The sequence below is a fragment of the Neophocaena asiaeorientalis genome, unplaced genomic scaffold (genome assembly GCF_003031525.2).
Source record: "Neophocaena asiaeorientalis asiaeorientalis breed wild unplaced genomic scaffold, Neophocaena_asiaeorientalis_V1.1 scaffold258, whole genome shotgun sequence".
Lineage (NCBI taxonomy): Eukaryota > Metazoa > Chordata > Mammalia > Artiodactyla > Phocoenidae > Neophocaena > Neophocaena asiaeorientalis.
The window spans coordinates 4218111-4243615 of record NW_020172591.1 but is presented as its reverse complement, the minus strand read 5'-3'; the positions used below and the strand labels follow the sequence as shown (position 1 = coordinate 4243615).

Sequence of the window (25505 nt, the reverse complement as noted above, 5' to 3'; positions counted from 1 at the left end):
GTATCAAAAAATATTCATTCCCATCTACACTCATTTAAATTTAATTTGGGAAAAAATTATTTCAGAAAAGTGAAAGGAACATTCACTGAGTCCTACTATGTGCCATGCTACTATATACTAGGAACTTATTTTCTTCCAACAACCTACCTGTGTGTTAGGTAGTCTCTTCCGGCTTGCAGATGGGAATGCTGGGAATCAGATACTCCCACTCAAGAACACAAACCTTGTACCTGACAGAATCAGAATTTTTTTTTTTTTTTTTTTTGCGTTACGCGGTCCTCTCACTGTGGTTGCCTCTCCCATTGTGGAGCATAGGCTCTGGATGCGCAGGCTCAGCGGCCATGGCTCACGGGCCCAGCCGCTCCGCGGCACGTGGGATCCTCCCAGACCAGGGCACGAACCCGCGTCCCCTGCATCGGCAGGCGGACTCTCAACCACTGCGCCACCAGGGAAGCCCCCTGACAGAATCAGAATTTGAATGTAGTCCTTGCCTTTAAGAAGTTTATAGTCTACTCTAGGGCAAAATGTGCCAGGGACACTTTTCTATCTCAATGCCATGTATGATGAGATTAATGTTCAAATTATGACCATGAGTATCTTAAGATATTATACCTGTAAAGAAATAATCAACTATAGTCAGGATATTGTACTTACCAAAGCAGGAAAGTAGATTGATATGTATTTGAAAAATACTTTCAGTAAATAATGCTGAAAATACAGAGATGTCCAATCCCTCCTTAGGAACCAAAAAAACTTATCATTTAGTTGAAGTTTGTATTTGATAAGTTCCTTATTTCAAAAGACCTCAGGATACTCACCAATCATTGACATACAAGATATACTGCTCAAGTCAATACCTACGTCATAAATAGAATTTCTTTCAGAATGCTGAGAAGCCAAGAAGAAGGTCTTTGAGAGAATATTGGAAGGCTCTCTTGTCTAAACATTTTCTTATGTCCTTTTATCCCCCCTCATCAGAATTCTTGTCTCTCCTCAAGGAGAAAAAATTGGGCAGGGCCCCGGCCAAGAGAGTGCAGACAGTTAGTTTCCGAGTGAGATTTGCAAGATGGGAGAAAACCCATCTGGGAAAAAAAATATCTTTCCATTGGCCTTTGTGGCTTGAAACCCTGCTTTATCTCATGACTCTGCAATCCACTTCTGGGTAATTCATTAGGGAAACACTCAAAGATGTACCAGTGTATTAATTACCACACTGTTTTAAAATAGTGAACTATTAGTAACAGAGTAAATGATCATAACTAGGGGATAAATATAAACTGTGACATACATACTATGGAATAATATGCAACAGTTAACAGAATCTGTTCTGGATATGAGTCTTTTGTTAAATACTGGGTTGGCAAAAAATTCGTTTGTTTGGGTTTTCTGCAAGATGTTATGGAAAAACCCGAACAAACTTTTTAGCTGACCCAATATATTTCTTGTAAGTATCTTTTGTGGCTCGCCTTTTCACTCTCTTAATGGTGCCTTTTGATAAACAGAAATTTAAAGTACCTTAATTTATCACTTTATACTTAGAGCTTTTTATATCCTGTTTATGAAATCTTTTCACTCAGCATGGTCATTAAGATATTATTCTTTGTTTTCTTAAAAAAATTTATTGTTTTACTTTTCACAGTGAAATCTACGTCTATCTAAAATTTATTTTTGATTATGATGTGAGGTAGGGGTTAAAATGTATATTTTTCCATATGAATATCCTTTTGACCCAACATGATTTACTGTAGAAACATTTTTTCCCCACGTTTTATCACTTCCAGTTTTATTTCAAATCAAGTGATAGTATATGTGTGGAATTTCTGTTCTTTTCTATTGATCTATTTGTCTATCCTTATGCCAATACACATTGTCTTAATTAACTGAAGCTTTAAAATAGGCAAAAGACTTGAATGAAATCTTCATAAAAGTGGATATCCAAATGTCCAATAAACTTATTAAAAAGTGCTCACCCTTATTAATATTCAGGGAAAAGGTATATTAAAACCATAATGAGATACCACTACTTATCTGCCAGGATGGTTAGAACGAAAATAACAAGACTGACAAAAAAATACCAGATGTTGGGCTTCCCTGGTGGCGCAGTGGTTGGGAGTACGCCTGCCGATTCAGGGGACGCGGGTTCGTGCCCTGGTCCGGCAAGATCCCGTGTGCCGTGGAGTGGCTGGGCCCATGGGCCATGGCCTCTGGGCCTGCGCGTCTGGAGCCTGTGCTCCGCAACAGGAGGGGCTGCAGCAGTGAGAGGCCCGCGTACCGCAAAAAAGAAAAACGAAAAACAAAAAACAACCAAATGTTGACGAAGATGTGGAACAACTGGAACTCTCATATACTTCTGAATATACATTGGTGCAATCATTTTCAAAATGTGTTTGGCAGTATCTACCAAGCTGAATACATGTATATTTTATCATTTAGCAATTTCATTCCCAGACACATACTCAACAAAAGTGCTTACATGCACATGCCAAAATACATATACATACATACATATGTATAAGAGAGTGGGTGGCAAATGTATTCATAATAGCACTCCCCACCCCCCAAACTAATGTCCATCAGTGGTAGAATGAATAAATGATTTCTCTTATATTCAATCAATGAAAATGAACAAACTCTTGCTACCATACAAAACATGGATGGCTCTTACAAGGATAATATTGAAAGAAAGTAGACACAAGAGAACACACTCTCTGTAATTCCGTTGACATAAAGTACACAAACAGGCAAAACTAATATAAGATGATACATTTAGGTTAGCGACTGGGGCCTAGAAACAGGGAGAGGACATAGGCAGGATTCTTTGGTGATAGTAATATTCTATTTTTTGATTTTGGTGCTGGTTACTGGGGGAATGTTCACCTTGCGAAAATTCTTTGAGCTATACACTGACGACTTGTGCCTTTCTCTTAGTGTATATTATTTTCAATAAACATTTATTTTTTAAAATGAATCAGATATTTATATACTGTTGAGTACAAATTACTGAAATATATGTGTGTGTATATATATATTTAGCACTTTTATATAGTACCCACAAAATAATACCTTATATTCTTTATGAACATATACATAAGTGCATATATATATATCTAGGGAGGGTATTAGATGTTCAGCATATGTTGTTTCTTTAGAATCAAAACAATTTTACTGGACTCTATTCTCACAATTCTGCTCGCATCAGTGTTGTGATCAAATTGGAGATGAGATCAGTGGGTATATCCAGGTTTCCTAAGAGAGGGACTCTTAGCAAAAGGGGTGATCAGGAAACTCCTATTTTCCTAGCACTAAATGGAGTGGAAATTATAAGTTGACCAAAAATTGAAGGATTCTTGAGTACCAGTTGATCATGAATAATCTCAGGCATTGTACAAACTACTTTAACACTTGCTATCAACTTTAACCAAAAAAACAAACAAAAAAAAACATTGAAGATCAAGTATTCAAGAAGACATCTATAAAGAGAAGCAACCAAATTCTAAAAAAAAAATGGGTGCTCTTTTACAAACAACCAGAGGAAATTCAATCGTACCAATTTTTAGGTGGTTTGGGAGAATAAACATAGGGCCAACATATATATATATTTGAGAACGATAGAAAATGAAAATTTGCTATAAAAAAGGTGAAAGTCAGGACAGCCAATTGAGAAGGATTCTCTGTGCATCTGTCTCCAGCTTCAGGAGGGTAAGAGAACAAATGCAATTTGACTTTTTAAATGGGGTTTTGGATAACAACAAAGCCAGGAGTCCTACTGAAGCTTCCTGGGGATTTGGCCCCGGGAAGGCAGGTAAGGCCAGCGAGGGATCTCCCCATAGTTAGACAGCATCTTCTCTTTTGGGGAGCTTTGGGGCCTGTGGGTCCTAGGAGTTCTAGGACGTGTGGCAGCAGAGGAAAAATGGGATCCAGGAGTATTAGGAGAAGTCCTTTTATGCTGGGGTGGAGGGAGGTCAGAAGGGACATTAGCTCATCTGTCATTTCTTTTGTTTGATTTTTGGAGGAGAATATAGCCAGTGATATTAATGAGTAATTAAAAATAAATCCCTCTATTAATATAAAGGCTAGATTGGCTCTTTAGTCTTGGATGGTAGAGACCTTGTATTAAATGTTTATACTGGAGAAAGGGCCATCTTGTGTTCTGGATGACAGACCTGCAGAGGGTAAAAATGCCTTAGAGTCCATGAGTTCTCAGCCCAAGCTGTCTATTAGATTCACCCGAAGGGCTTTTACAGCATTGAAACTGAATCTCAGGGGTAAGGGCCAGATATTTGTATTTTTTAAATGTCCCCAATGGATTCTGATGCCTGTTGTGGGTTGGGAACCACTGATTTATTCGGTCCATTGATTTTCATCTCTCTAGGACTCTGTGGCCTGCCACAGAAGTTACAACTGAGATGCCCCACTTGATTCTGCTTTATGGTTTCATAATTTGAAGACAGGGTTCTATTTCTAAAGGCTAAAATATTTAGGACCACTGATGTAGGCTAATGAGATGAGCTTCTAGACTTTCCTCTCCCTTCACCTGAATTTGTCAGGTTGATCATTTGGCAGTAATCGCATGATGAGATTGAAATACGTAACAGCCATCTCAGGTGGGACTCTCCAGAAACAGAAACTGAGCTGGAGTTTTCAGAGCAATACGCTCACTGGGTTCAGCACCTGTAGAGGGGAGGAACCAGGAGCAGATTGGGCAGAGGAAGAAGCCCAAATGTGATGCTGGGCCAATTTTACCAGGAGTATTGGAGTGAATAGTGCCCACTGGAGTCGTGCTCAAGTGGGCAGCTGTCTCAGGCAAGGGTTGTGGGCTGTCGGGAAAGACTGTGACCTCGGGGAGGAGGGTCTCTGCAGCTGAGGCAGACCCCAAAACAGCTGACAGCTGGCACACGACTGCTGCCAGCTATCCCATCAAATCCTCCCTTGAAGGAGAATCTGGGCAGCACATCTGTGGCTCTACAAGACAGGTATGAAAATTTCGGGAGGTAGGGAATGCCTGTGGACTGATGATCTCTGATTCAAGAAGAGGAAGGTACTCACAAGGGCAGCACAAGCATCGTAAACCAGGCTGATGGCAATGGGACCTGGGAAAGGCTCCTGTAGGGGCAAAGAGAGGTGAAGTGAGTGGGAGAAGAAACAGCGCACCTCTCCTCTTCTCGGGACACCTCACATGGCAGACCTCCTTTCCATAGCTTCCTCTTGAGGATAAAAAGGAAATTTTAGGACTGGGGGTGGGATTAGATAGCATTCCAGAGGATGTGGTTGGTAACCTCTATCTCTAGGATTAGACTAACTTTAGTGTAAAGGAACTTTGATTGTTGCACGTCAGATTCAGTCTGCATTTATCAATCCCCTCGCATAGGCTACCCTCTGTGTTAGGTATTTTTTGTGCACAGTCCCGCGCGCCCATATTCTCATCTTAATCAGGTTGTCATGAAAATTACCGTTGGAGTGACTGTCTTTTTATTTTTCAACTTACCTACATGTTTATTTAAAAACTAAATGTAGAAGACAGAGTCTTTCTGAAATGAAAACAATAGAATCCCTAGAATCTTGTTACTAACGTGCCGTATCTTGTTCTCATTCTGTTTAAAAGATATACTGTTATCAACACCTTAATTATAATTGTAAGATAAATCTTTATGAGCAGAAATGCCTTTAGCTATGTTTTAATTTTAAGAGATATAGCAGAGCCCTTTTACAGTGGTTGAGTACATTAGATTGAGAGCAGTGAACAAGATTGGTGGTTTATATCAACCTCCAATGACCAACATAGATTAGAAAAGTAAACATACACTGTTTTCTACTACAAACCACAACATATGTAGTTTCCCATAGTGAACATTTATAGTTTCAAAGCCATAACAGTTCTTAGAACTCTTAAAACAAACTTTTAATATCACAAGAAATCTCTTTGCAGTAAGAAACAGGCTTTGGCAGAAACTTTAAGTACAGACAATGGATTGATGCAGCTTACATTATGGTAACTGGTATGTAAATATTCAATAATAATTTCCTTAACCATTTATCAAGATGTAATTTCTAACTGAAAGATTTGTCTACTCAAACTACCTGTGTTGACTGCCTCCCAAGCTTTCAAGTTTTCTCATTAATCTGCTCACTGAAACTTGTAACTTCTGGCTTCAGTTATCATTTCTAGCCAGAGGTAGGTAAAAGAATATGGAGCCTATTAATTCCTGTTGCCACACTAACTAGATTTTAGGTTTTGAATAAGCTATCTGTTATGCACATTCTCATTAGGCACAAGCATAGACATTAGAACAGGCCCTGAGGCAGTGGCCTTAGGCAGGGGCAGATCCTACAAATGGCGTGTGAGTGGATGGACACCCCCAAACCCAACCGCCATCCTGTGTTTCTGATAAGCAGGGTAAAGAGAGGGTCAGGACCAGAGCTGGACAGATGGTGGCAAATGTGAATGAGGGAGGGACTTGCCCAGAGCTATTTCAGGTGTCCCTGGGCCACCCCAGTCCTATGACCTCCAAATTATGTGCAGTATACCGTATGAAAGGGAGGCTAGTCATCAGGGGTGATATCTTTTGTTCATAAATGAAGGCTAGAGCCAGCAGGCACGTGGAGACATTATGACTTTCACGGGCCCTGTGCCCGCCTCTGTGATGTTCTAAGGGAGCCGTGTGTAGAGGTGCTGTCCAGATGCAGTTTCAGAGTTCTGAGTTCCAAGTCTCAGTTCCACAAATTCAACATATCAGGAGCAGTGCCACCTCCTCTACTTGACAGTGAATCTAGCCACTTCAGCCTCTGTAGGAAAAACAGGTAAGAGGTACTCCTCAGGGACACAGGGGAAGCGTAGCATCTGGTGGAAGAGTCCATCAACATAATAGCTGTTTGAAAAGTTTCTTTCAATAATTAAGGTGGGGGGAAAAGTGGGTAGGTTCTAGGGAGCTAACATTCTGTTGAACCTGCTACTCTGGGAACTGAAAGACCTCAGAGGGAGACACACAAAGAGGTTAGGAAGGGGCTGAGATTAATGCTCACCCACCATGTCACTTCATTATCAAAATCTCTTGAGGGGAAAGCCTTCAAGTCCCCTGCTTCCATTTCACATCTTATCTCTAAAACAGTCTGCTTTTGGGGCTGGCCCTTTAACATCTGTTGCGACATGCCACTGAGTGTACAAAAAACAGCCTGAGAAGCCTCCTTCAGACCTTGAGGAAGCTATTTAATTTGTGATGGTTTGCATTTTGTTTGTGGGAGGGATAAAAACACAACAAGCCCTAGAAAATAACTACTTCATTGCATATTATAATTTATTCCACCAGGAGGTTGGAAGTATGCCTCCAAATTGCCCTAGCACAGTCTTTGAGGATCTGGTGGTTCATACTAGCAAATCTGAAGTCAGTGGAAAATTTCCACACGAGAGAATTATAGCATTGGATCCTTTAAAATGACAACACGTGCACATAGCACCCCGCCCCCGCCCGCAGCCCCCCATCCTCACCCCCGGCATTTCTGAATGTCTGGAAATCCTGATCAGGAATTTGAAAAGCAGTCAGGAGGATATATTGCATCAACTGTGTTCCAAAGTATTTACGCAGTGTATGTTTTAATACTAAAAAAATGATTTGGTTAGACTTAGCAGGCTCAGCCTCATTCTCTGAGAGGAGTTCTTAATTGCTGCCATAAAAAAAGGTCCTGATTTAAATCATAAGATAGTATACAGGGGGTTGATGGCTTGGATTCTTTTTGAAAGTTAGGTAAATAGTGTAGCATGTGGTTATAACCCGTTGCTGGTTTCTATAAAATAGCTAATGGGAAAGAACCAATCTTTCTTTTTTTGTTTTGTTCTTTCTTCCTTTCTCTCTTTTGTCCCTTCTTCTTTTCTTTGTTGCTGAAACAATCATGAGTAAGATTAACAGTTTGCAAGAGCCACTCTCTTTAGATATTTTATCTATTCTTGTTCTCAGATGGCAACTGCAGACATCTCATTTTGACCCCAAATGCCTTGAAATCTGGAAACAGATGGTGGGTAGAAAACTAGAAAGGTGCTGATTTTCAATGTCTGGTCTTGCTGTTCTGATCATCTCAGGGCTACAGTACATGGTCCAATGCTTTCCCTTAACAGTTATCCTGGCTTGGAATTGCTCTCCTCACTTGGACCCATTTTCATCTAGATAGAGCCTTTTCTTCCTTCAGACCCATATTTTCCATTCTTATGGGAACCTAAATGCAGGCAAGGAGAGGTAGGAAATGGAGAGTTATAGGATGGAATCTGGGCTGGGCTTGGCAAAAAGTATGACAGGTCGGGCTTCCCTGGTGGCGCAGTGGTTGAGAGTCCCCCTGCCGATGCAGGGGTCGTGGGTTCGTGCCCCGGTCCGGGAAGATCCCACATGCCGCGGAGTGGCTGGGCCTGTGAGCCAAGGCCGCTGAGCCTGCGCATCCGGAGCCTGTGCTCCGCAACGGGAGAGGCCACAACAGTGAGAGGCCCGCGTACCGCAAGAAAATAAATAAATAAATAAAAAAGGGTGACAGGTCAGTGGAGGCTGTAGGGGTGGGGAGACCATCAATCCTAATCACAGTTATGATTGTAGGGGTGGGAAAGGGACTTGTGGGACTGGAAGGATCCCAGTTCAAACTGGGCCAACCAATCAGTTAGAGGAGGGCCCTCAGCAGAAGATGCCATGTAGCGAGCCACTATTTATACCAGGGGTGCTTGGGAACATAATGGAAGTCTCCTCATTAAAACCCCACATCCGAACCACCAGCAAGTCCTATCGACTCTACTCCCCAAAGATATTTAAAATCTAATATTCTCGCCACCTCTGCCACTAACACCTGGTCGGAGTCACCACCTTCTCTTACTAATCATCAGGGAAATGCAAATCAAAACCACAATGAGATATCACCTCACACCTGTTAGAATGGACATTATCAAAAAGACAAGAAATGACAAGTATTGGCAAGGATGTGGGAAAAAGGAAACGCAGGGCACTGTTGATAGGAAAGTAAATTGGTGCAGCCACTATGGAAAACTCTATGAAGGGCTTCTCAAAAAAATAAAAATAGGACTACCATATGATCCAGCAGTTCCACTTCTGGGTATTTATCCAAAGAAAATAAAAACACTACTCTGAAAAGTTATATGCACCCCTATGTTCATTGCAGCATTATTTACAATAACCAATGTATGGAAGCAACCTAAATGTCCATCAACAGATGAATGGATAAAGACGATGTGATATAGATAGATAGATAGATAGGTATAGATATATATACAATGGAATATAACCATAAAAAAGAATGAAACCTTGCCATTTGCAATGACATGGATGGAACTTGAGGGTAATATACTAAGTGCAATAAGTCATACAGAGAAAGACAAATACTGTATGATTTCACTTCTATGTGAAATCTAAAAAACAAAACAAATGAAACAAAACAAAACTCATTGATATAGATGTCCTGATTTAAATCATAAGATAGTATACAGGGGGTTGATGGCTTGGATTCTTTTTGAAAGTTAGGTAAATAGTGTAGCATGTGGTTATAACCCGTTGCTGGTTTCTATAAAATAGCTAATGGGAAAGAACTAATCTTTCTTTTTTTGTTTTGTTCTTTCTTCCTTTCTCTCTTTTGTCCCTTCTTCTTTTCTTTGTTGCTGAAACAATCATGAGTAAGATTAACAGTTTGCAAGAGCCACTCTCTTTAGATATTTTATCTATTCTTGTTCTCAGATGGCAACTGCAGACATCTCATTTTGACCCCAAATGCCTTGAAATCTGGAAACAGATGGTGGGTAGAAAACTAGAAAGGTGCTGATTTTCAATGTCTGGTCTTGCTGTTCTGATCATCTCAGGGCTACAGTACATGGTCCAATGCTTTCCCTTAACAGTTATCCTGGCTTGGAATTGCTCTCCTCACTTGGACCCATTTTCATCTAGATAGAGCCTTTTCTTCCTTCAGACCCATATTTTCCATTCTTATGGGAACCTAAATGCAGGCAAGGAGAGGTAGGAAATGGAGAGTTATAGGATGGAATCTGGGCTGGGCTTGGCAAAAAGTATGACAGGTCGGGCTTCCCTGGTGGCGCAGTGGTTGAGAGTCCGCCTGCCGATGCAGGGGTCGTGGGTTCGTGCCCCGGTCCGGGAAGATCCCACATGCCGCAGAGCAGCTGGGCCTGTGAGCCAAGGCCGCTGAGCCTGCGCATCCGGAGCCTGTGCTCCGCAACGGGAGAGGCCACAACAGTGAGAGGCCCGCGTACCGCAAGAAAATAAATAAATAAATAAAAAAGGGTGACAGGTCAGTGGAGGCTGTAGGGGTGGGGAGACCATCAATCCTAATCACAGTTATGATTGTAGGGGTGGGAAAGGGACTTGTGGGACTGGAAGGATCCCAGTTCAAACTGGGCCAACCAATCAGTTAGAGGAGAGCCCTCAGCAGAAGATGCCATGTAGCAAGCCACTATTTATACCAGGGGTGCTTGGGAACATAATGGAAGTCTCCTCATTAAAACCCCACATCCGAACCACCAGCAAGTCCTATCGACTCTACTCCCCAAAGATATTTAAAATCTAATATTCTCGCCACCTCTGCCACTAACACCTGGTCGGAGTCACCACCTTCTCTTACTAATCATCAGGGAAATGCAAATCAAAACCACAATGAGATATCACCTCACACCTGTTAGAATGAACATTATCAAAAAGACAAGAAATAACAAGTATTGGCAAGGATGTGGGAAAAAGGAAACGCAGGGCACTGTTGATAGGAAAGTAAATTGGTGCAGCCACTATGGAAAACTCTATGAAGGGCTTCTCAAAAAAATAAAAATAGGACTACCATATGATCCAGCAGTTCCACTTCTGGGTATTTATCCAAAGAAAATAAAAACACTACTCTGAAAAGTTATATGCACCCCTATGTTCATTGCAGCATTATTTACAATAACCAATGTATGGAAGCAACCTAAATGTCCATCAACAGATGAATGGATAAAGACGATGTGATATAGATAGATAGATAGATAGGTATAGATATATATACAATGGAATATAACCATAAAAAAGAATGAAACCTTGCCATTTGCAATGACATGGATGGAACTTGAGGGTAATATACTAAGTGCAATAAGTCATACAGAGAAAGACAAATACTGTATGATTTCACTTCTATGTGAAATCTAAAAAACAAAACAAATGAAACAAAACAAAACTCATTGATATAGAGAACAGGTTGGTGATTGCCAAAGGGGAGGGGTGTTGGGAGAGTGGGTGAAATGAGTGAAGAGGATCAAGAGGTACAAACTTCCAGTTATAAAATAAATAAGTTGGGCTCCCCTGGTGGCGCAGTGGTTGAGAGTCCACCTGCCGATGCAGGGGACACGGGTTCGTGCCCCGGTCCAGGAAGATCCCACATGCCGCGGAGCGGCTGGGCCCGTGAGCCATGGCCGCTGAGCCTGCGCGTCTGGAGCCTGTGCTCCGCAACGGGAGAGGCCACAACAGTGAGAGGCCCGCACACCGCAAAACAAAAGCAAATGCAAAAATAAATAAATAAGTCATGGGGGTGTAAAACAGAGCATGGTGACTATAGTTAATATTATATTGCATATTCAAAAGAGAGTAGATCTTAAAAGTACTCATCACAAGAAAAAAAAATTGTAACAATGTGGTGATGGATGGTAACTAGACTTATTGTGGTGGTCATTTCACAGTGTGTACAGATATTGAATCATTACCTTATACACCTGAAACTAATACAGTGTTGCATGTCAGTTATACCTCAATAATAAAAATTTTTTAAAATTAGTTTTTATCGGAGTATAGTTGATGTACAATGCTGTGTTAGTTTCTGCTGTACAGCGAAGTGAATCAGTTATACATATACATATATCCAGTCTTTTTTAGATTCTATTCCCATATAGGTCATTACAGAGTATAGAACAGAGCTCCCTGTGCTATACAGTAGATACATATTAGTTCTCTATTTTATATATAGTAGTGTGGATATGTCAGTACCAATCTCCCAATTTATCCCTCGCCTCCTCCACTTTCCCCCTTGGTAACCATAAATTTGTTTTCTACATCTGTGACTATTTCTGTTTGGTAAATAAGTTTGTTTGTACCATTTTAATTCAAAAGTTAAAAAAAAGCCAAAATCCTTACCAGGGCCGACAGGGCCCTCCATGGGACTCTCCCTTCCCCTCTTCTTTCTGACATTATATCCTCTGTCTTCCCCTTCCTTTGTCCTGATGCAATGGTCCATCTACTGTTTTCCTTTTCATTCCAGGCACACTCTGATATCCGAGCTTCGTTCTTCCCTCTGGCTGGAGCACATTTACCCCAGAGAGCTGTGTGGGCCACTCCAACTCCTCCAGGTCTTTGCTCACAGGTCACCCTCCTGGTGAGTCTTCCCTGAGCACATTTTTAAACATCTTACTCCCCGCCCCGCTCTGGCTTGCTCTGTCCATCTTCCCTGCTTTACTTTTCTCCATAGCACTTATCACTCTCTGATGTACTATATGTTTTATTTTTTGGTTTATTTTGTGTTTCTTTCTCAGCAGAACATAAGCACATTTGCTTTCTAATGTAGCCACAGAGCTTAGAGCAATACATAGCATGTAGCAAGCACTTAATAACTATTTATTGAATGAATAAATGAATGAGTTCATTAAACAGACCCCCAGTAGTGACAGGGAGAACAAGACAGCTCAAGAGTCAATGGAATTGTCAGAGTCCCAGTTCATGGTGACAAGGCTAGGTTTTTGGGAAAACAAAAGCAAATAAGATATTCATGTTTCTTAGATGCTCATAGTAGAGGAGCCATATACAGGATGTTATCAGTTTGTCAGAGAATGATCAATGCCTGTGCTCAAATAGATTGAACACAGCCAGAGGCTGGCATCAGGACTCTAGCCCTTCTGTGAACGTCTGTAACAATCACTGTCTCACCCATTCACCCATCCATCCATCCATCCATCCATCCATCCATCCACCCAGTCTTATGACAGTTGTTTATCCAATGTTTTTGCAAAACCAGCTTTGCATTGCTCAGATTTTCTGAACATCTCTCCTACAGAACTGAGCATTTTTGTGAGCAGGAATCTCCACATCATTAAATCTTGAATACTCCCATTCCCTGACATGAAGTCTTGAATGAATGAACCTTGGACAAGGGGTTGTGCCTTGTTTTTTCTCTTTAAAACCTAAGAGAAAGAATAACAAGAATGGATGAATTAATATACTAAAGGTCTTGGAATTTTTCAAAGTTAGAGTTCAGATGTTTCTAACTGGCGCTGGGTGCTCTCCCCGTGCTGCACATTTGCCTTTGCTCATTCAGTTGTGCCCTCCACATGAGATGGCTGATCTCCCACGATCATTTCCTTTCATTTGGGAACCTGGTAAACCCAAGGCTGGTCCCAACGCTGGAAAAGAGGCTTCGTTCCTGGTTATTTATTCCATTAATTGCTAGGTTGTTTTTGTCTATCTCACTGACTTCATTTCTCTTTCTCGCTCCATATTCTACTTGATATTAAATAACTGTAGACTTTTCACACAATCAGGCTCTTAAAATGGGTGTGTGAGTATTCCTCTAAACATATTTTAATTTCTCACTCTGTCTTAGTCGGCTTAGATTGCCATAACAATAATATCATTGGCTGGGTGGCTTGAATACGGAAATACATTTTCTCACAGTTCTGGAGGCTAGAAGTCTGGGATCAGGGTGCCAGCCTGGTTGGGTTCTGGTGAGGCCTCTCTCCCTGGCTTGCAGATGGCCGTCTTCTTGCTGTGTCCTCACATGGCCTTTCCTCAGCGCATGCAGTTGGGAAGAAAGATCTTTCTCCCTTCCTCTTCCTATAAGGCTACCAGTCCTATTGGATTACGACCCCACTCTTATGACCTCATTTCACCTTAATTACCACCCTAAAGGTTCTTTTTCTAAATATATCATTGCATTGTGAGTTAGGACTTCAACATAGGAACTTGAAGTGGGGGACACAATTCAGTCCGTAGCATGGCCCTTCTTCAGATACACAATGTCAAGTATCAATGGGGTTAAATTTGTTGTAACTTTAATTTGATCATAACTTCAAGCTGTGTTTATGCCCAGTTTTTATATTTTCTTCCTCACTTAGCATGCGTTTCTGTTCACCACTTAAATCAACTTCAGGGAATGTGATTTATAGATTAGTCTTGCTTTGCTCCCATTGTCAAGTTTTTACTTTACTCTGAATCTGGTTCCTTTTATTTTTGTTAAAAAGACAGGTCAGTATGGAATCCTCTGTCCCCATTAAACACTTGGTAGTCGTTGTCCCATCTAGCCCTCATCTCCTCTATCTTATCTGTAGTTGCACAGACATAAACACACAGACACACGCACACACACACACTCTTCTCATGGTTGCTTTCTTCTTTTTTTTCCCCTCCTTGGTACTAGTATCTTTTATTTTTGTGAATAAAGCCATAATGTTAGAAGATTTATCAGTGAAATTTTCCTTTGTCTATCTTTTTTTTTAATATTTTAATTTTATCGGAGTATAGTTGATGTACAATGTTGTGTTAGTTTCAGGTGTACAGCAAAGTGATTCAATTATACATATACATGTATCCATTCTTTTTTAGATTCTTTTCTCATGTAGGTTATCACGGAATACTGAGTAGAGTTCCGTGTGCTATACAGTATGTCTCCATTAGTCATCATTCTTGTTTATAATAGTGTGTGTATGTTCATCCCAAGCTCCTGATTTATCCCTCCCCACTACGTTTCCCCTTTCGTAACTACAAGTTTGTTTTCAATGGCTGTAAGTCTGTTTCTGTTTTCTAAATAACTTCATTTGTATCATTTTTAATATTAGATTCCACATATGAGTGATATCATATGATATTTGTCTTTCTCTGTCTGACTTACTTCACTTAGTGTGACAATCTCTAGATCCATCCATGTTGCTTCAGATGGCATTATTTCATTCTTTTTTATGGCTGAGTAATATTCCATTGTATATATGTGCCATATCTTCTTTATCCTTTCATCTGTCGATGGACACTTAGGTTGCTTCCATGCCCTGGCTATTGTAAATAGAGCTGCAGTGAACATTGTGGTACATGATTCTTTTTGAATTATGGTTTTCTCAGGGTATATGCCCAGTAGTGGAATTGCTGGGCTGTAGGGTAGTTCTATTTTTAGTTTTTCAAGGAACCGCCATACTGTTCTCCATTGTGGCCGTATCAATTTACATTCCCACCAACAGTGCAAGAGGGTTCCCTTTTCTCCACACCCTCTCCAGCATTTATTGTTTATAGACTTTTTGTTGATGGCCCTTCTGACTGGTGTGAGGTGATACCTCATTGTAGTTTTGATTTTCATTTCTCTGATAATTAGTGATGTTGAGCATCTTTTCATGTTCTTTTGGCCATCTGTATGGTGTCTTCTTTGGAGAACATGGCTGCTTTCTTCTAATCATTCGAGTTTCTGTTAAAAAGCTTCACTGAGATCTTGCCCAACTATCATATCTACAGAAGTCAGTCCCATCACATCACCTATTTTCTTTTCTCTCTAACACCTAAGACTACCGTCATTTTGTGGATGGGTAAAATGAGGCTAGAGAACATAAGGGATTTGTCCACAGTTGCTCAGTTTCTGAGCGGCAGAGAGAAGGCCTGAGAAGCAGAGGGTGGTGCTCAAAGGGGTCTGGAGGTAAACCTAACCTATTACAAAACTTGTCTCCTAGCAGTCCCAGGCCTTCCCTCATAAAAAGCAAGACAGCAGTCATTGGCTCTAATTGCTTCAAAGTCTTTTCATAGTGGCCCTTGCTTCTTTCCTTTTTCTGTTGCCTTGATAAAACTGTCTGGCAGAGTGGAGGGACAAGCATGGAAGGACACATTTGCCACATATAGGGTTGACAGATTTAGCAAATAAAAATGTAGAAGCACAGCTGTCTTTGAATTTCAGATAAACAATAAATATTTTTTGAGAATAAGTATGTCCCATGCAATGTTTGAGACATACTTAGGCTAAAACATTATTTGTGTTTCCTCTGCAGTTCAGTTTAACTGGACCTCCTGTGTTTTATCTGGCACCCCTGACTAGACGGCTGCTCTACAACTACATGCATCCTATGGATAATGGTTGTAAGCCCCAGGTGAGCGTGCTGGGGAAAGAAAACAAGCAATAAAATCCCTCTGAGCTCTGTTGTCTTATTTACTTAGGTGAAACTCTGATGTTCTTTGACAATAGAAACAATACCACAAATATTCCGAAAAGAATATATATTTTACTTTGGAAGCTTTGACTTATATCTTTATCAGCTCCGTTGCTTTGGCTTTCTGTGAATTCACAGCATTTAATATCTAAGCACCAAAGGAACTAGGAAACCGCACGAGTTCATCACCGCTGGACTCGTGTTTGGGTAAACTTGGACAAGCTGATTTACCTCTCTTCATTTGCAAAATGAAGATAAGAATAGCCTGTGTCTTATAAGATTGTGAGGGGTAAAGGAGAAAATGTATATGAAAGCGGCTAGTCCAGTGCTTGCCGTATAGTAGACACTCAGTACACAACAGCTTCACTTTTCCTGCCTCCCCACTCCATTTCTGAGCGTGAGCAACACCACTTTCCCAGACCATGGCAAAACATTAGGCTGAAGAAATTACTGTTATGTCTCAAAGAAATTGTTACCCTTACCTACCAACAACCAGATAACCAGCAGAGCCAAATCAGTCGATTTGTTCATTCAGACACTCAGTCAGCAAGTATTTATCGAAGACCTAACATCTGCCAGGGGCAGCGTTCTAGGAGCTGTGGGGACACATGGTAAACGGAGCGAAGTTGCTATTTTCCCATGAGAATTGCGTATATTACAGTGTGTGTGTGTGGCGCGGGGAGGCAGATGATGAATGGATAAGCAGGAAAACGTATTTTATCACATTTTACATGGAGCAACCAATTAGGGCAAATGTTGTGAAACAGAGTCCTTGAATTTGGTTGTGTGGAGATCACTGGTGGCCTTGATAACAACAATTGTTCCCTGAGGTTGTTTAAGGGAACGAGGGGAGCAGCAGGAAGTAGAGAAAGGAACTTTGCTAAAAAGCAAGCAGGAAAAAAATTGGGTGGCAATTCAAAGGGGATATGGGGTTAAAAGACTGGATTTTTTAATGGGAGTCATGATAGCATGTTTAAGCCGAAAGGAATGACCAATAGAGAGGAACGGATAATGCAGATGGCAAAGGACAACTCTGGGAGTGAGTGCTTGACAAGGCGATAAGGCAAGAGACTCCAACGGACAAGAAGATTTGTGCTTAGAGTGCTACCAGGGCCTCTTGCTCGCTGCAGAAAGAGGGGAGGTCGAATATATGAGGTTGAGGGTACAGGGGCTTAGTCAACTCGGCAATGGGAACATGTGGAAGTTCTATTCTACCTCCTCGGAGAAGTAAGACATAAAATACTTTCACTTCTCTTATCAATAATTATCAATTATTAAGTTGAAAATAATTACTGATGTTAGAAATGATAGCTTCCTCTTGCCAAGCACCCACTCATATTTGGGATATGTATCATTGTCCCCCCACCCCTCCTGTGAACAGCGGAGTGATACTTTATTCGCAGTCAGCTCTTTTCAGCCCCCTGTGCTGTTCCCAGGCGGAGGTGCTGGTATTTCGATGATTTTCAGCCATCACATGTTTCTCTCCATTGAGATAAACTTCTTCCAGAGGAAGCTGCCCATCTTGACAAGTCTGTTTTGCGTCTGTGCTCCACTGCACAGCCAGACCTGAAGGTGACGGGAACTGACAAACTCTCTGAACTTGTCCCATTGGATTTGTCTAATGGGCCTTTCCCTGACATAGATGAAAAAGTCATTGACAGAAACAGACCATTTACCAGGAACCTGAGCAGAGGTATAAACAGCGACAGATGAAATAGTTCTCGAAATAAAGCTGGGAAATGCAGGACATATGTGATGGGCTCAAGGAGATCTCTGCTTTCAAATGTCAAGATGAAATGGACGGTGTTGGGTTTTGCAGCCTCGAGTCATTCAGCTGGTTAGTAAGAAAGCCAGTCCCCCACTCCCCATCTCTCTATCTACACCAGAGACAGAAACAGCTAAGTGGTGATGTGAGGGTCAGGCTTTCAACAGGACACTCCAGACCCGAAGGGTGAGTTCTCTTTCCAAGGGCAGCGAGACCAAAAAGGAAAAAAACAAAAACAAACAATAGAAAAAAAAACAAACAACAACAAAACCCCACCATTTAAAAATTTACAGCCATTTAGAAATTCTAGTTGGAAGGCAGAATTCCTTCTTTCTTTCTTTCTATCTTTCTTTCTTTCTTTCTTCCTTCCTTCCTTCCTTCCTTCCTTCCTTCCTTCCTTCCTTTCTTTCTTTCTCTCTTTCTGCTTCGGGTCTTTGTTGCTGCATGTGGGCTTTTTCACTAGCTGTGGCTAGCGGGGGCTACTCTTCATTTTGGTGTATCCCCTGCATCGGCAGGTGGACCCTCAACCACTGCACCACCAGGGAAGCCTGGCAGGCGGATTCTTAACCACTGTGCCACCAGGGAAGTCCCTGAAGGCAGAATTCTTGTTGAAGGAAGCTTTCCAAACAGAAGAGTCACATCTTAGGAGTGATATTTTTAGGTTCTATAATCAACACCTAATGTGAACATCATATAAACTTAGTATTATCCTTGAAAAGCCCTTATATCACCCATAGAACATACAACCTTGTGTTCTAATTTCTATCCACACTGAAATTTGGAAATTATTGCAGTTGATTAAAGGAGAAAACAGAAGGGAAATCCGTGTGTAGATGTCTGGTCTTCAGACCGTTCTGCCTCTAAGGCAGCTATCCAACCCCTAGCTTTGAATGAGCACTGGGTGGAGAATGCCATGCACTCTTTTTGGGCCATAGGTTTTACTTTATTTCCTTTTAATATTAAACCTTGACAACCTTTATAGGTGGTATAGTGACAGTGCATCAAATCCAGGTTGGGGTGAATGTCTGAGTGTTGATTCATGCCGAAGTAATACCACCTCACTCTGTTTTCTTTAAGAAAAATCTTCAGATAGTCCAGTGGATATGTAAAGTCTGAGTCTCCTTTAAAAGGAGTACGTTGGCTCAACGAAGAGTTAAAATTGCTTTATTAAGGCAATTTAATTTATTAAAGTATTAAGGCAATTTCTTAAATGAAAAACTTAAAAAAAAAATAAAACATGCAACCCAGGTAAGAGTGTCCTCTACCAAAAGATGGTTGGTTGGTTTTCAAAAGGAAAGAGAAGGACATCTCAGTAGCAGCCCAACATTGGAGTCTGGGAACTAGCACTGTGAGGAGAGAGAGAGATGGTGGGGCAGGAAAGGCGCCACCTTTCCTGGAGGAGGAATAGAGCCTGAGCAGCATGGGCAAGCAGAAAGGCCCAGCAAGTGCAGACGTGCTCAAGGAATAGAGACATCAGGCCTCCACTTTCAGTTTTCTATTCTGGCTTTTGAAATGCCCTGTGATCGTCTCAGTGCCTCGGTAGGGTCAGTGACCTGCTGCAGCTAATGTGGCCGGGAATTATGCAGTGGGTTAGAGTCCAAGCTGGGATGGGAGAACGGGGAGTGCTACCTAACCTTCCCAGGACCACCCTTACCCCAAGGGTGGAAGCGTCACTATTAAAGACAGATGGTTTTTGCAGGTCCAGGGGGAGGTGAACGGCAGCAAGAGCATCAGAGAAGTCCAAGGTGGAACAGAGATAGAGACTCAGGAGCTAGGCAGTGGACAGGACACAGCTGCAGGACCCCACACAGGAGTGGACTGAGACAAAAGCCCCTTCTCCCGAATACGCTAGCATTGGCGTTGCTGACTCAGATGTCTGTGGGACCAGCCAGTAGCACACAGAGGACCGAGGTGCTTAGTGTAAACTTAGTGCTGAGCTCCTTCTACTGCAATTAAGCTTCACATCTGCTAAGTTACCTTGGTTTTTAAAACATTGTGGGGATGAGTCAGACAGTGAAACAAAACACTTTCTTGGGTTTCCTACTGCTGCAGGCTTCCGGACTGTGGCCCCCGTCCTGGGGAAGGTAACCCTCTGAGGTGGAAGTGCCATTCTCTACGATGTGGACGGGACCCACGCCTGTTTGTGTTTTCAACAAAGAGTCCCGAGAAGCAGCACTGCCTGTTCACCCTCTCAAGAGAGGATTTATGAATGAGGGCCTGCGGATCATACCCAAAGTAGCATCTCTGCCTGCCCCACGGGACGGAGCTTAGCCTTCCGTCGTTATAGAGATGAGCAGGAATCTGTGCTATTTGTTTAGCGTTCGGGGGCTTTAAAGGAAACATGCACTCGTGTTTCTGCCCGCATTTCTTAGTCTGCCACCACAAGGCTGACTCATCCATCTTGGTCTGGGTTCTCCTGAAAGTAGAGTCTCAGTCAAAGACCGAGTGTAGATAATTATTTGGGATCCAATCCCAGAAAACGGGAGGGAGGTCATGGGGAGACTGAGGCAGGGTATCACCATAGTGCATCATTGAGGTATCCACTGTCTGTATACAGAAAGGGGCTGGGGCACTGATCCATGGACTCTTGTCTCTCAGTAGTTGCAGGTTGGGGGAAGGGAGCATTAACTCTTCTGTCTGAGCTTTCCTTGTGCAAAGCTCCTATGGCTTCAGAAAAGGCCCTAAGGCTGAAAAGCAGAGAGAGCTGGCTGAAGGAGAGAGCTTGAGGTAGGCATGAATTTAGGCGAGGGGGTGTGATGCAGGGCATGCAAAGTGTCTGCTACCATCTCTAATGCAAGAGATTGGGACCCGTCATTCTTGGGGCGTGCCGAGGTCTGGGTGCTGCTGACCTGACCAGGACTTGGCTTGACAACCCCTCTTTTGCCCCCTCCCCACTGCTCCATTACATAAGCCCAGGATGCCTCTCCTAGACTGTGCTTTTCCTCCTTGCTTCTATAATACTCACTCTCAAGGTTTTCCACGCATCGGAATATGTGTAGAACCCAGCGTGTAGCAGCAACTCAGGGGAACTTTGTTCCCTTTTCTGCTTCCTCCTTTACCTTCTGCTGACTTTTCCTTTTCCTCTTTCTTTTCCTCAGAAAATATGGTTGCCTGTCAGGTTTAAGTCCTGCAGACTCTTATCTCTTTTCTCTCCACTGTCCCCAGTTATTTGGTCCCAGGTTCAGCTCTCCCCTCCATGTCACTACCTCCACTGGAATATCTCCTGGTAGGGTCTCTCTTCCCAGGTCTGGCCCTGTTTTAACCCTCAGCCAGCTCAGAATCTCCTGGCTATTTTTATGCTCAAGTTTAGGAACCTCGCCTCTAGCGTGGACTCTCCTATAGTTAGTTGAATGCTCCTTTTTGGCAGTCTCCCACTCACCCCAGTTCCATATGCCGAAAAGTGACCAGGCTTTCTACTCCCACCCCATGTCCCCCTCACTCTTCCCAGTATCCTCCCTGTCCCCACAGAAAAAGAAAACACAGACTCTCGATTTCGGTTCATGCTACTGTCGATTCATATCTACATGTTTTCAACACCCTGGAACCACCTTTGACCCCTTAGCCTCTCTGGAAGAGGCAGTCTGCCTGGTGCTCATAGACCACAGTGTGGGGTCGAACAGAGGCAGTGGCAAGACTGTCTGGGAGGACAGATCAGGAGGTGAACAGCCGAGTTTGCTAGGGCTTCAGCAACACACTGGGGGCTGTAGAATCTGAATGTCAAAGCCAGAAGAATTGTTAGAGAGTGGCTTGTACAACCCCTCATGCTACTGATGAAGAAACTGAAACCCAGAGAGATGAAGTGCATTGAAAAAGGTCACGTGGCCAGTTCAGTCAAGAGGGACGGAGCCCTTCCTTCCCAGAGTCCTTTCTGCAATGACACCATTCAACAAGGAGCCTGTGTCAGGGACGTTTTAAGAGCAAGGAGCAGAATACAGAGCTCAAACAATAAAGTTATTTCATATAAAGGAAATTTTAGTTCAGAGGTGTCTGACTTCAGGGGACATTCGAACCAGGAGCTTAAGTATTCCGACAAGGACAGGTGGATGAAGGGCCCTGATGAGCTGAATCCAGACCCTGTGACCCCCGGGATCATGTGTGAGGCTCACATGGAAATAAGGGCTGTTGGAGACAGGGAAAGAAGACACTAGATGCTTACAGAGCCAACAAAAAATCACTACAAAATCAAAAAAAGGACAGAGGTATGTGATCTGAAGTCTGAATGGTCTAAGGTCATAGCCAGACTATGTTCATTTCAGGACAATCAGGATGGAGGACTGGGTTTGGGGTTGAAGCCAGAGGGAGCTCTGGGACTTCTTGTTTGACAACAGACCTGACGTAATTAATCCCTGGGCCCTGAACATTCTTCCTGTCTGTTCAGAGGACAAGGCTACATTCTTGGGATGACCTAAGACTCCCACTGGAGAGCCTGGTGAGGTGGATGGTTTTGCTGTTTCTAGCGGATGGGAAAAGGGAGGGAGTCTGGGAGAGCTGCCTGGCCAGGACCTAGACCTTCTCTCTGGACAGCTGTCTTCCTTGGTGAGCTGGTCAGGGGTCAGGACCCTGTACCCTGTCTCTCATAGTCAGTAGGACTCGAGGCTCTACTTCTTCTTCTTCACAGACATCAATCTCTTCCTCTTCTCCCCACTGCCAACCCTCAGCTCAGGTGTGAGTCTCCTGGTGTCTGGGCCACCGCTACAGTTTGCAAGCTGGTCATCCAGCCTTGCTTCTTACCTGTTCCAGCGCATCACATGCCCTGTGCCAGGGTACTCTCCTCCAATACCAATTTTGTCATATTTCATTCTCCTGCTCGAAAGCCTTCAGTGAGCCCATACTCACTAAAAGCAGAAGCAGGTCCAGGCTGCTAACCTGGGTTCAAATATCACCTCCTCTGAGACCCCTTCATGGGGTGATCATTCTTGCTTCCAAACCCCAATAGCACTGAGTATCTGTCACACTTAGTTGGAACTGACCATTTTTCCTGCTTTCCATTGTGAATTTTGGTTTTATATTTCGTTGTCTCCTTACTCTGATTCCATGATCGTGGAAGACAGTGGTGTACATATCTAACTATCACTCAGTATACAGCTCTGTGCCCTGTACATAGTGGATAAACAAATAGTATTAATTCACTGGGGTTAGACTCTTGGGCTTGGAATCTTGGTCACTTAAGACTTTCTTCTTACCATATTTTTAAATCTCTAGAAATATAGGTTCAAATTATGAGATAGGAAGAAGATAAATGGGAGACATTTTCCTCCCCCTTTCTTACAATTAATTTTCCTTGTCTGTTTGAGTACATATCAGCATCAATATCTAGCTCTGACTTAATTTACTACAAGATGACTTTAAAACCTAACCAGTGTGCATTCCTAGAACTCAAATGGGCGTATGGATTGAAATACCAAATTTGTCATGTCTCCAGCATGCAGGCTCAGAGGAGGATCTCAAAAAACAAAACACACACACAAAACATGGGTTTAAGGCCCAAACAATTTTAAATGGGAGTTTTTGAAGCATTAAAAAATTTCACAGGAGTGTCCTTTGTTGACTCTCATCCATTTAACTATTCTGTAGTTATGAGGCCAAAATTCACTGTTTGAAAGGTCTCAGCATCCTTGTCTTGAAATGGGCTGGGTGCATGTTTGGGGCTTCCCTAGCAGGGATAGATTTCAAATGGTACAGACTTCGGCCTTGGACAGTAGGAAATGAGGCTCCTTCAGTGACTTTTGGCTCGGGTAATGTGACACGGCCACTTGATGGGAATTGGAGGTACCCTGGTGGAGGAAAAACACAAAATGGAGAGAGTCAGGTATAAACCTGCCACTTGGAGTTTTCCTGTAACTTAGGTTGGTCAAATGCTGAATCCCAGTTTATGTTCAAAACAAATGGAACCTCATTCTGTGACCAAAATAGATTGCTTGTTTTTATTGTTGATAAAGAGGCAGTCAGGCAGAAGCTGCCTTCACTCAAAGGAACCAAAATGAGGGAGTCCCTTGGCAGGAGTGGAGAAATAAAAGGTAAAGCACTGATAGGCCCCCTCCCCACCGCATCCCACCATAATTATTCTTGCTGTCCTTCCTCCTTCTGCAGTGGAACAATTGACTAAAAGATTAATACATAAAGAACCCCTTCCTGGGCTTCCTTGGTGGCGCAGTGGTTGAGAATCTGCCTGCTAATGCAGGGGACATGGGTTCGAGCCCTGGTCCGGGAAGATCCCACATGCTGCGGAGCAACTGGGCCCATGAGCCACAATTACTGAGCCTGCGTGTCTGGAGCTTGTGCTCTGCAATAAGAGAGGCCACGACAGTGAGAGGCCCATGCACCGCGATGAAGAGTGGCCCCCACTTGCCACAGCTGGAGAAAGCCCTTGCACAGAAACGAAGATGCAACACAGCAAAAATAAATAAATTAATTAAACCACATTAGAGAATGGCTGAAAACACTTCAAAAAAAACCCCCTTCCTTTCTGTTATTACAGAGAGGCTGTGGAATTATTTTGTCTTCCCCTTGGTGGGTGGGTGGGCTGGAAGGAGTGGTGGTGCCTGCAGGGAAGTGGACACAGCAGGGGCAGAGCCTGAGTCTTCCTGTGTCAACGGCAGGACATGTGTTTACCGAAACGTTTATGCACACAGAGACTCACATATTTGGTCCTGCGACACAAAAAAATCCTAATTGTTTTTATGGGCTGAATGGTGTCCTCCCCAAATTCATATGTTGAAGCTCTGACCCTCAGGACCTCGGCATGTTACAGCATTTGGAAATAGGGCCTTTAAAAGAGTAAATAATGTACAATGATAAGAGTAAATAAGGGTCATATGGGTGAGCCCTAATCCACTGTGACTGGTGTCTGTATAGAAAGAGGAGATTAGGACACAGACACGCACTGAGGAAAGACCACGTGAACACCTTCATCTAGGACTTTCGGCCTCCAGAACTGTGAGAAAATAAGTTTCTGTTATTTAGGCTTCCCAGTGTTCGGTACTTCGTTATGGCCACACGAGCAGGCTGATACAACTGTCAAGAAAGAGCAGAGGGAGAGAGAGAAACAGACTTAAAATGGAAAAGCACAGCTTTGGGGCAGCCCTGAGTTTTATTATGAATGAATAAAAGAAGGAATCTGTTCATCCTTTCAGTATACACTTTTATTTCAGACCCTTAGAGGGTGGCACGTAGCAGCTGGAAGAAGCCCTCCCTTTCATCATCCCCAGCAGAGAAAATGAAGCATACCAGGGAGGTTTAATAACCTGTGCCCTGTCTCTGGGAGGCAAGGATGAATCTGGGGATCCACCGATCACTGCACACATAACCATGACCACTGGAATTAAATAACTATTGTCTTTTCATATTTTCACTGAACCTGATCTCGCAGAACCAGTGTTATCCCTGAACTTTATGTCCTCACTTTGTATATAGCCCTGGCTTGAATTGTGAGTGTTCAAAATAGATAAAATATTTAATATCTTTTTATTGCCCCTCTCAGCAACGCGCAAGGGCCTGGCTGGCCTCGCGCATGCAGTATGGACGTGCGGCTCGCTCACTTAGCTGCTCTTACCAGCTGCAGTG

The 25505-nt window shown here is 42.7% G+C and overlaps 1 long non-coding RNA gene across 1 annotated transcript in view; it reads left to right on the top strand.

Moving 5' to 3' along the window:
- Positions 1–25505, top strand: part of LOC112395232 (uncharacterized) — a 119423-nt gene that overhangs the window by 67004 nt on the left and 26914 nt on the right. Inside the window, exons 3-4 of the long non-coding RNA XR_003002332.1 lie at positions 12268–12381; positions 16019–16117. This is a non-coding gene — a long non-coding RNA (uncharacterized LOC112395232). The remainder of the gene's footprint in view (positions 1–12267; positions 12382–16018; positions 16118–25505) is intronic.